The following is an 8,412-nucleotide window of genomic DNA, read 5'->3' as shown; positions in this document are numbered from 1 at the left end:
ATAAAATATAAAAAGTTGGTTCCAAGACAAAGTAACGTTGTGGAATAAAAAAAATACATTCAAAGATTTCAAATGCCAAAAATCAAAGAAAACAACTCTTCTCTTCTAATGCATGGACGTGACAACCGAATGTAAAAGCTAACAAAAATCTCCACATGAAAACTTTTCTAATAATAAAAAATGCTAAAATAACATGGAATAAAACCGTAGCAATGTGCACCTAAGAAAAGAAAAGGTCTCGTTTTTCACTCATCCACCATCCCAATGCATGGGCATGGTTCCCAAGGAAAACTCTTTCCCCAAAATGTTCAAAAGCAAAAGTCCCCCTTTTTTACAAATGCCGAGAGTTATATATTGTGAGTGTCGGCTCCCTCAAATTTTCCTAGGGTTTCGTCTCTTATACTGCTGGACCCCTCTCTCACGGCTGCAGCTCTTTTCTCCCGCTATGCCTATTGGATGCTCCTAATTGAATAGTCCATGGTCAGGCCGTTATCAAGTTGTTGGATGTCACACCCTTTTACCAAACTCACACCTACTTTGCTTTGGGCCTTTGTTGCCAGCTTTCCAAGCAAATGAATGAGCCCGTGAGTGTGTGGCTCTCCCAACTGTTCCTTTTTTTTTTATTTGTTGGACTAAATGAAGCTCCTCTCCAAGAAACGAATCAGCCAGGGTCGTGCAGCTGGATGCGTGTTGTCTTGGATGTGAGTTGCTGGACGTCCCAATTTCAATGCTCATGGGCCCTTTTCTATTTCGTGCATCAGCATATGTGCCTCTTGTGTGCATCTAAAATTAATGAAAGAATCAATTCCTTGGGTGGTGGTCGTTCCGTGAATCAGCGCTAAAGCAGAGAGTAAATGCACGCTGACTTTGTACAATACAAGAAAGGAAATGGATTAAATCCCCAAATGCACGTGCTGTAGCCCTTGCAAGATGCTTCAATATTAATTGTCCATGGGCCGTGGCATATTCCACTACAAGACACACTCCCTTTTCCAATTCAATTACTTCTTTATCACAAGCCCAAAGAGTTAAAATCACCGTAGTGCACCCCCAAATATTCCAAATGGAGAGTCTTGAATTTATTTGGTGTCCTCCAAATGTCCCAAATTGTGTTTCCAAAATTTTCACTGAAAATAATAATGCAAATAATTTGCTCAGAAAATTCAAATTAAGTAAAATTAGAATTTCCGGTCAAATTAAGCATATTTAGGAAAAACGGGAAAATATCGGACAATTAAGCACAATTCTCTGATTAATTCTAGCACAATAAACTAAGTGAAATCAATAAAATATCGACTCAACAGGCCGAACCAGTATAAAAACCTGGTTTGAATTCTCTATCCTTACTCTTTTACATTCAGTCGACTTTATAATTCACGTAGTCTACTTTGATTTTCCGCTGCACTTAATTTTCTATTACTTGCGATTCAAGAAAGTTTGTAAAATTTTGTACTTTGAATCAAAGATTGCAAAAAGACTCTGATTTTGAAAACACACTAATTCACCCCCCCCCCCTCTTGGTGTTAAAACGAAGTCTACCTGTTTCCCAACAGATTCTTCTATGGGAATGATTTTTCTTTTTGGTCCTTAATTTCCCATCATAATCATTTTTTTCTTCTTTGATCCTTTATTTATACACCTTTGATAATATAGCCATTAGACGATGCTTGTCCTTGAGATTTGTTGATAGTGTAGCCGTTTGATGAAACTTGTCCCTGTGATTTGACTTTTCGTAATCGTAGGTGACTGTCATGGGTTGATGTCTCCTTGTCTGAGCAGACTTGGTTTTCAGAGCTTTATCAAAATCATATTAGACTATTCATTTGGCACAACTTTTGATGAACGGAGCATTCATCTAATGTCTTCTTCTTTCTAATGTTAGTTTCTGACTTGCATTGGATAGAACATATGAATGCTTGTAGTATATAACCTACATAAAGTAGAATATATGTCTATACAGTACATATCTCCTTTTTCCTACTTACCTTTTTGTTTTTAAACGTTGAGCATTTAATGACATTCAATACTTGTTCAAAACAATCAAGGTTTTTATGTTTTCTACCATTTGGTCAGGATTTGACTATTTTAGTTTTCTAGTGAGAATAGTAAAGGTTTCATGAGGGTTTCATCGTTGAATGAGAGTGTATGTGGTATCATTTAGCTTGTAGGAGGCTTTTTCTTAGCTAGTGTTTGTTTGGTAGATACTTATTATTTTCAAGAGTGTGTTTAGTGGAATGTCTTTTATCATGTGTTTTGACGCAAGTTTTGTTCTTTTGGTGTGTTTACCAAACTCGTCATTTTACGGTGAGAGTTCTTAGTTCGGGTAAGCCATTTAGATTTTTCTAACAAATGCATTTAGTGCGATGTTTTTGGATCACATCGTTTGAGACTTTTTAGCATGCCTTCTTCGTTTGACACTTTTATCAATTGCGGCATATTGAGAGAATATTATTGTCTAGTACTATAAGACTCTTTTTGAAATGTTTGATGGTGCGTATTGTTTAACACGATTTTCATTTGATATGAGCTTTTGGATTTTAAGATGTTCTTTCAAACACATATTTTCAATTCTTCTATTTTTCAACTATGCCTAGAATTAGTTTGATCATCGTTTAGTGGGGCTTGTCTAATGTTTATGTTTCCTAGAGAGGTTGTTTAAGGATTCTTCTTACAAAACCCTTTGTTCCTAGTAGTTTTCTTTCAATCCTTATTTACCTATTTGTGTTGTAGTTTTTCTTGTCGAAACATTCTTTGGATTCCTAGTGTTTTGTTATTTATATTTGTGAATTAGATGTTTTTAGCTCTTATGTTATTTTATTTTCTTTCTTTCATTTGTTGTCATCTCTTAAGTCTCAATTTTTCTAATAGACTTGTTGTGTGGACACCTTCTATTTTATACTTAGTTTTCCTACGCAACGTTTATTGTTTTGAATATTGTGAACTTCTTTGTTTGTATTTCTCTGTTTTTACTATTTACAATCTAAGACTATATTCAAGACTATTTCGTTTAATGTTGTTTATTTAACCATCAAAATCAAAGATGTTGTAGACAAGCTTGTCTTGTCTTAACACCTACTCGATCTCCTACATCTAAGGTGAGGTGCAAAACAAAAAGAACAACATGCACAAGTATATGGCATCCTCATGCAAAACCCTAGGTTTGAAATTTTTCCTAATTACAATTCTAGACCCATGATTGAAATCAGTGCAACAAAACACATGAAACTGATTTCCCATGGTTATCACCCAGCCCTATACGTATGGCTACAGTACCACCATAACCACAATTCAAACATAAACTACAAGGATAAAAAAAATACCATACTTAAAATTAACCATAGAGGGTTAGCTCCCCTTATCTGGATGGATCTTGGTTTTCTCTTGGTCTTACGTTTTCTGCCTCCAGGTCTCCCTATTCTTTTGTCCTTGCATCCTCCCCCACGGTTCTTGTTGAGATTGTTGACAACACAAACTCTATATCAAACTGGTTTTTGATGATGACAACACACTACTTAATAACAGTACATATGTTCCTAGTTTACATATTCAGCTAATATATGAAAATGCTTTTGTTGAACATGATGTGTTGATTTGCAATGTGTGTTCCTATGATTGAATATGTGTTATATGTATGGAACATTCTTGTATTGAAATGTGTGATAAAATGATTTTGATTACTTCTGCACATTTCTGAATAAAAGCTCACAAGCACTTTTATGAACTTATATTTGTTGTGACAAAGGTCTGGTTCAGTCGAATACACTAGTAACGGATTCGACTAAGCTAAAATCTTTGTACAAATTTTGTGAACATGTGCTTGATGAGATTTTGAGATGAAAAGAATTTCAAAGTGATTTTTCATGTGACAATCGACAGTGTGGAACACCTATTCGACTATGTTGTTATTTTTGGAATTCTATTTTGCCTACTTGCTCTAATTGCTATATTTTCAAAAGTTAGTTAGGATTGACTGACTGGGTCAACTGTCATGAATGTGCATTGATTTGGTTGACTGAGGAGCCTTTGTGTTGACTGTCTGTTATAACTGTTTTAATATAGTCGACTGGATTAGTAGGCAATTCGACTGAGAATGACAGGAAAACTATAAATAGAACAGAACACGATTTGTTCTGAGACTTTTGTGATCTAACATTTTCATTGTCCTGTTTTAGAGAAAGTTCTCAGTTTAGGAAGCTCCAAGAATTCTCCTAGAAGACGGTGGTGATCTTTCTTGAGAGAGATTCAGATTGAGGAGTTAATTGCGCACACTGTTTGATCAACATCTGCACAAAGAAGGTGCTCCTGGTTTGATCTTGAAGGCTTGGCATCCTGTGAAGATTGTTGTTTTTTACTAAAGGCTTGGCAACCTGTGAAGTCTGTTGTGATAGGCTTGGCAACCTGTGAAGCGTGCTATGATAGGCTTGGCATCCTGTGAAGAGTGTTGGTTACACGTTGAGGATTGTTCAACGTGGGTTCAGATTGCAGAAGAGGGGATTCTTGCTGCACTACTGGTTTTGTGTGTGCAACTATATTTGGTGTTGGGTTAGAGAGGAGATTTATATTTTTGCGTGGTGCTTCTATAAATTCCTTGTTGTAAAAACCGCAACCATTATAGTGCATTTGCTTCCAAGATTGGAAGGACACTGGATGTAGGCATTGTTGGCCGAACCAGTATAAAAACCAGTGTTTGATTTTCTCTATCCCTGCGCTCTTTATTTCAGTCCACTTTATCTGTTTAGGAGTCAACTACGTTTTTTCGCTGCACTGAAATTTTTCATTACTTGCATTTCAAGGAAAGATCAAAAGCTTTGAATTTTAATACCAAGATTGCGAAAAGATTTTGTTTTTGAACTAACACCAATTCACCCCCCACCTCTTGGTGTAAAACGAAGCCAACCTGTTTCCTAACAATTGGTACCAGAGCTGGTTTTCATAAAATATTTGAAAATTCAGTCGACTCTGTTTTTATTCTATTCGACTGCAAAACTTGGAGATGGCTTCTTTTTCGCATTCAAAAAAAGCTTATGATTTTGAAATTAATATTGCATCTGCTCCCTGTAATTTGAAGTTAAAATCTGTAACTGATGGATTCTTTGAAAACTTTAAAGTAGGTAGCTTAGAATGCAAGGTAACCCGTGAGGAAGAGTTTTGCTCACAAATGCAGAAATCAATCCTGTTAAACAACAACTTTACAAAGTTCTTGAAAAAGACGAGTAATCACGATCATTCTGCTGATGCCAAGAAAGTCAAGAGTAAAGGAGAATTGATCATGATGTTAAAATCCAAGATAATCAAGCCTGATCTGGAACAACAATTTAAAAGCCCCACTTGGTACCTTGACAGCAGTTGTTCAAGACACATGACTATGTGCGCCACACATTCGACTGTATTATTTGTCTGGTTTGAAATTCTGTTATGCTCTTGCGCTCCAACGACTATATTTTCAAAAGTTAGTTGAGAATTGGTGACTTGGTCAACTATGTTAAATGTGTTTTATTTTTGGTTGACTATATGCTACCAGTTTGACTGAACTGTTATAACTGTCATAATCCAGTCGACTGAATTAGTAGCATATTCGACTGTGAGACTATCTGATTAACAAAAATCTATAAATAGGCTGAACATGAATTTGTTCACAGACTTTTGATGATCTAACATTTCCATTTCTGTTTCAGATTGAATTCTCTGTTTAGAGAGCTCGAAGAATTCTCCAAGAAGATGGTGATGATCTTTCTTGAAAGAGATTCAAAGGGAGGCTGATTGCGCACACATTGCTTGATCATATTCTGCACAAAGAAGGTGCTTCTGGTTTGATCACATTCAGGCTTGGCATCCTTGAAGATTGCTGCATTGATTCTGGCTTAGCATCCGTGAAGACTGCTGGTTTTGGACCTATTATGATTACAGGGGATAGTTCACTTTGAGGATTATTCAAAGTGGTTGGCAGATTGCAGAAGAGGGGATATATTGCTGCATTTCTTGCTGTTGTTATTGCCTATATTTTGGCTAAGGGTTAGAGAGGATATTTATAAATTTTTGACGTGGAGGTCTTCTATAAATTCCTTGTTATAAAAACCGCAACCATTATAGCGCATTTGCTTCCTGGGTGGGAAGGACAATGGATGTAGGCATTGTTGGCCAAACTAGTATAAAAACCAGTGTTTGCTTTTCTCTATCCCTGAACTTTTACTTTATAGTCGACTTTACATTTAACGTAGTCAACTACGTTTTTTCGCTGCATACGAATTTTCATTAGTTGCATTTCAAGAAAGTTTGAAAAGTTTCATACTTTGATTTCAAGATTGCGAAAAGAATTTGTGTTTGATAAAACACCAATTCACCCTCCTCATGGTGTAAAAATGAAGCCTACCTGTTTCCAACACTTTATGGCCATTTAGTTTCTAAACCTTTCTTGGAGATGAATCTAGTGCCTTTATCTTTTTCTTCTTATGTTCTTGCCCTTCGTTTTTCTCTCGTAATTGCTTGTTTTATGAATCTGTTATCAAGATTCAGCCTAACCCGTGGGCCTACAACAACCAAATGCCTTGTGGGCCCCACGTGCATAACTAAAAAAATAAAACATTCACTTATGGCCCTGATAACGATTCAAAAACCGTTATTTTTATACTTGAATTTGATGCAAAACACACCCTTTATGACTTAGAATTAGCTTGAAATCATGTGTTTTGCTTAAGTTAGGAAATAAGAGAGTCAAAGGTGGTTTTCTTGGTTTTATGCTTGGTTTTCCCATGATTTGGCAGATTTTATCTGGAATTGAATGAAGGAAGTTGACCTAGCGCTGAGCGCCAGCCTTGTGGAAGAATTCTCTGGCCAACGCCTGAGCGTTAGCGCTGAGGGGAAATTAAGTGTCGCACCCACATCTGAGCGGTACCGCTGAGCAACGGTCTCTTCAAATGGTTACGGCCAAACGCTTAAGCGTTAACGCTTAGGGGAAACATGGGTATCGTGCTCACTGCTGAGCTGCGCCACCTAGTGTTAGTCTTTTGGGCTACGCTAGTTTCTGCTTTGTTTTAATAAACTATAAATAGATATGGAAGACCTGGATGGTCTATCTTTTGGCAGAAGAGACGCAGAAACACAATTCTCACCCCTTGGAGGCGGATTTTGGATGCAAGAGCTCTGACTTATCAAATCTAGGGTTTATCTTTTCATTCTTTTCATTATTTTCATCTAGTTTCACCATGTCTATGGTGAACTAAACCTCCATTGTTGTTGGGGATACGATGTAATCCTATTGAAACTCTCATATATTGAATTGATGCTTTATTCATATGTTTTCTTTATTAATTGTTAGATTTTTTCCTCCATTATCTTTGCATGCTTTGTTTAAGACATTATTCAATAACATATTCTTTGATTTTATCTATATGGACACATGTGAGTAGATCTAGACCTGAGGGAATTCTCTCGGGAGCAATATGTTGAGATTGTTGACAACACAATTTCTATATCAATCTAGTTTTTTATGATGACAACACATTACTTAATAACATGCATATGTTGTTTGTTGTTATTACATGTTCTTATGCATATTAACTGTTATATTTGTTGAACATGTTTGTGTACTGTGTTACATGTTCTTATGCTGATTGATTGATATATATCTAGAACGTGCTTATATGCTTTATGTGTTATGTGATTTGCATCATTCAATATGTTTTACTGCACATGTTTTAAAGCTGAAAACCACAAGAACTTTTATGAACTTTTAACTGTGTGACAAAGTTCTAGTACAGTCGATTACATTGTAAATGGATTCGACTATGCTAAAGTCTTTGTGCAGATCTTAAGAGCCAGTGCTATGTGTATTTTTGAGAAGAAAAGAATTTCAAAATGTTTTACATGGTTGATGTCGACTATGTGTTTTACATATTGGTTTAATACCTATTTTGGTCCCTCTTTTCGGGGGGTTTGTTCAAAGTGGTCCTCCCTTTTTTAAAAAGTTCACCAAAGTCCTACTTTTTGCAAAAACTGTGCAAGTTAGTCCTTTTTGCCTAATGGCGTTAATTCTGCTAACGGCAAAACTGCCAGTTGGCAAATATTTGATGACTTGTACAAATAAAATCCATTGTAGTCCTCATATTGGTTTAAAAATGTTTATTGTGGTCCTCGTGTTGGTTTAAAAATGTTTATTATGGGTGTTTTAGCAGCATACAACCATGCTGGAATGTTCGATCAAGCGCTCAACTACTTAGAGACAGGAAGCGGCTTCACAAATTTGTCAATGGAAAATGCTCTTGTCAAAACTTTTGTGGTTTTCTCTAAAAGCAGGAGTTAAAATTTCATGTGTTGTAATCCAAAACTGATGAGTTCTTTTTTCACATCTCCACACTTACTAATATAACACGTGAAATTACACTTATAAACTTCAAATTATTGTGATTGTACTTT

The sequence above is a fragment of the Vigna radiata genome, chromosome 7, assembly GCF_000741045.1.
Source record: "Vigna radiata var. radiata cultivar VC1973A chromosome 7, Vradiata_ver6, whole genome shotgun sequence".
Lineage (NCBI taxonomy): Eukaryota > Viridiplantae > Streptophyta > Magnoliopsida > Fabales > Fabaceae > Vigna > Vigna radiata.
This window is presented reverse-complemented; position numbering follows the sequence as displayed.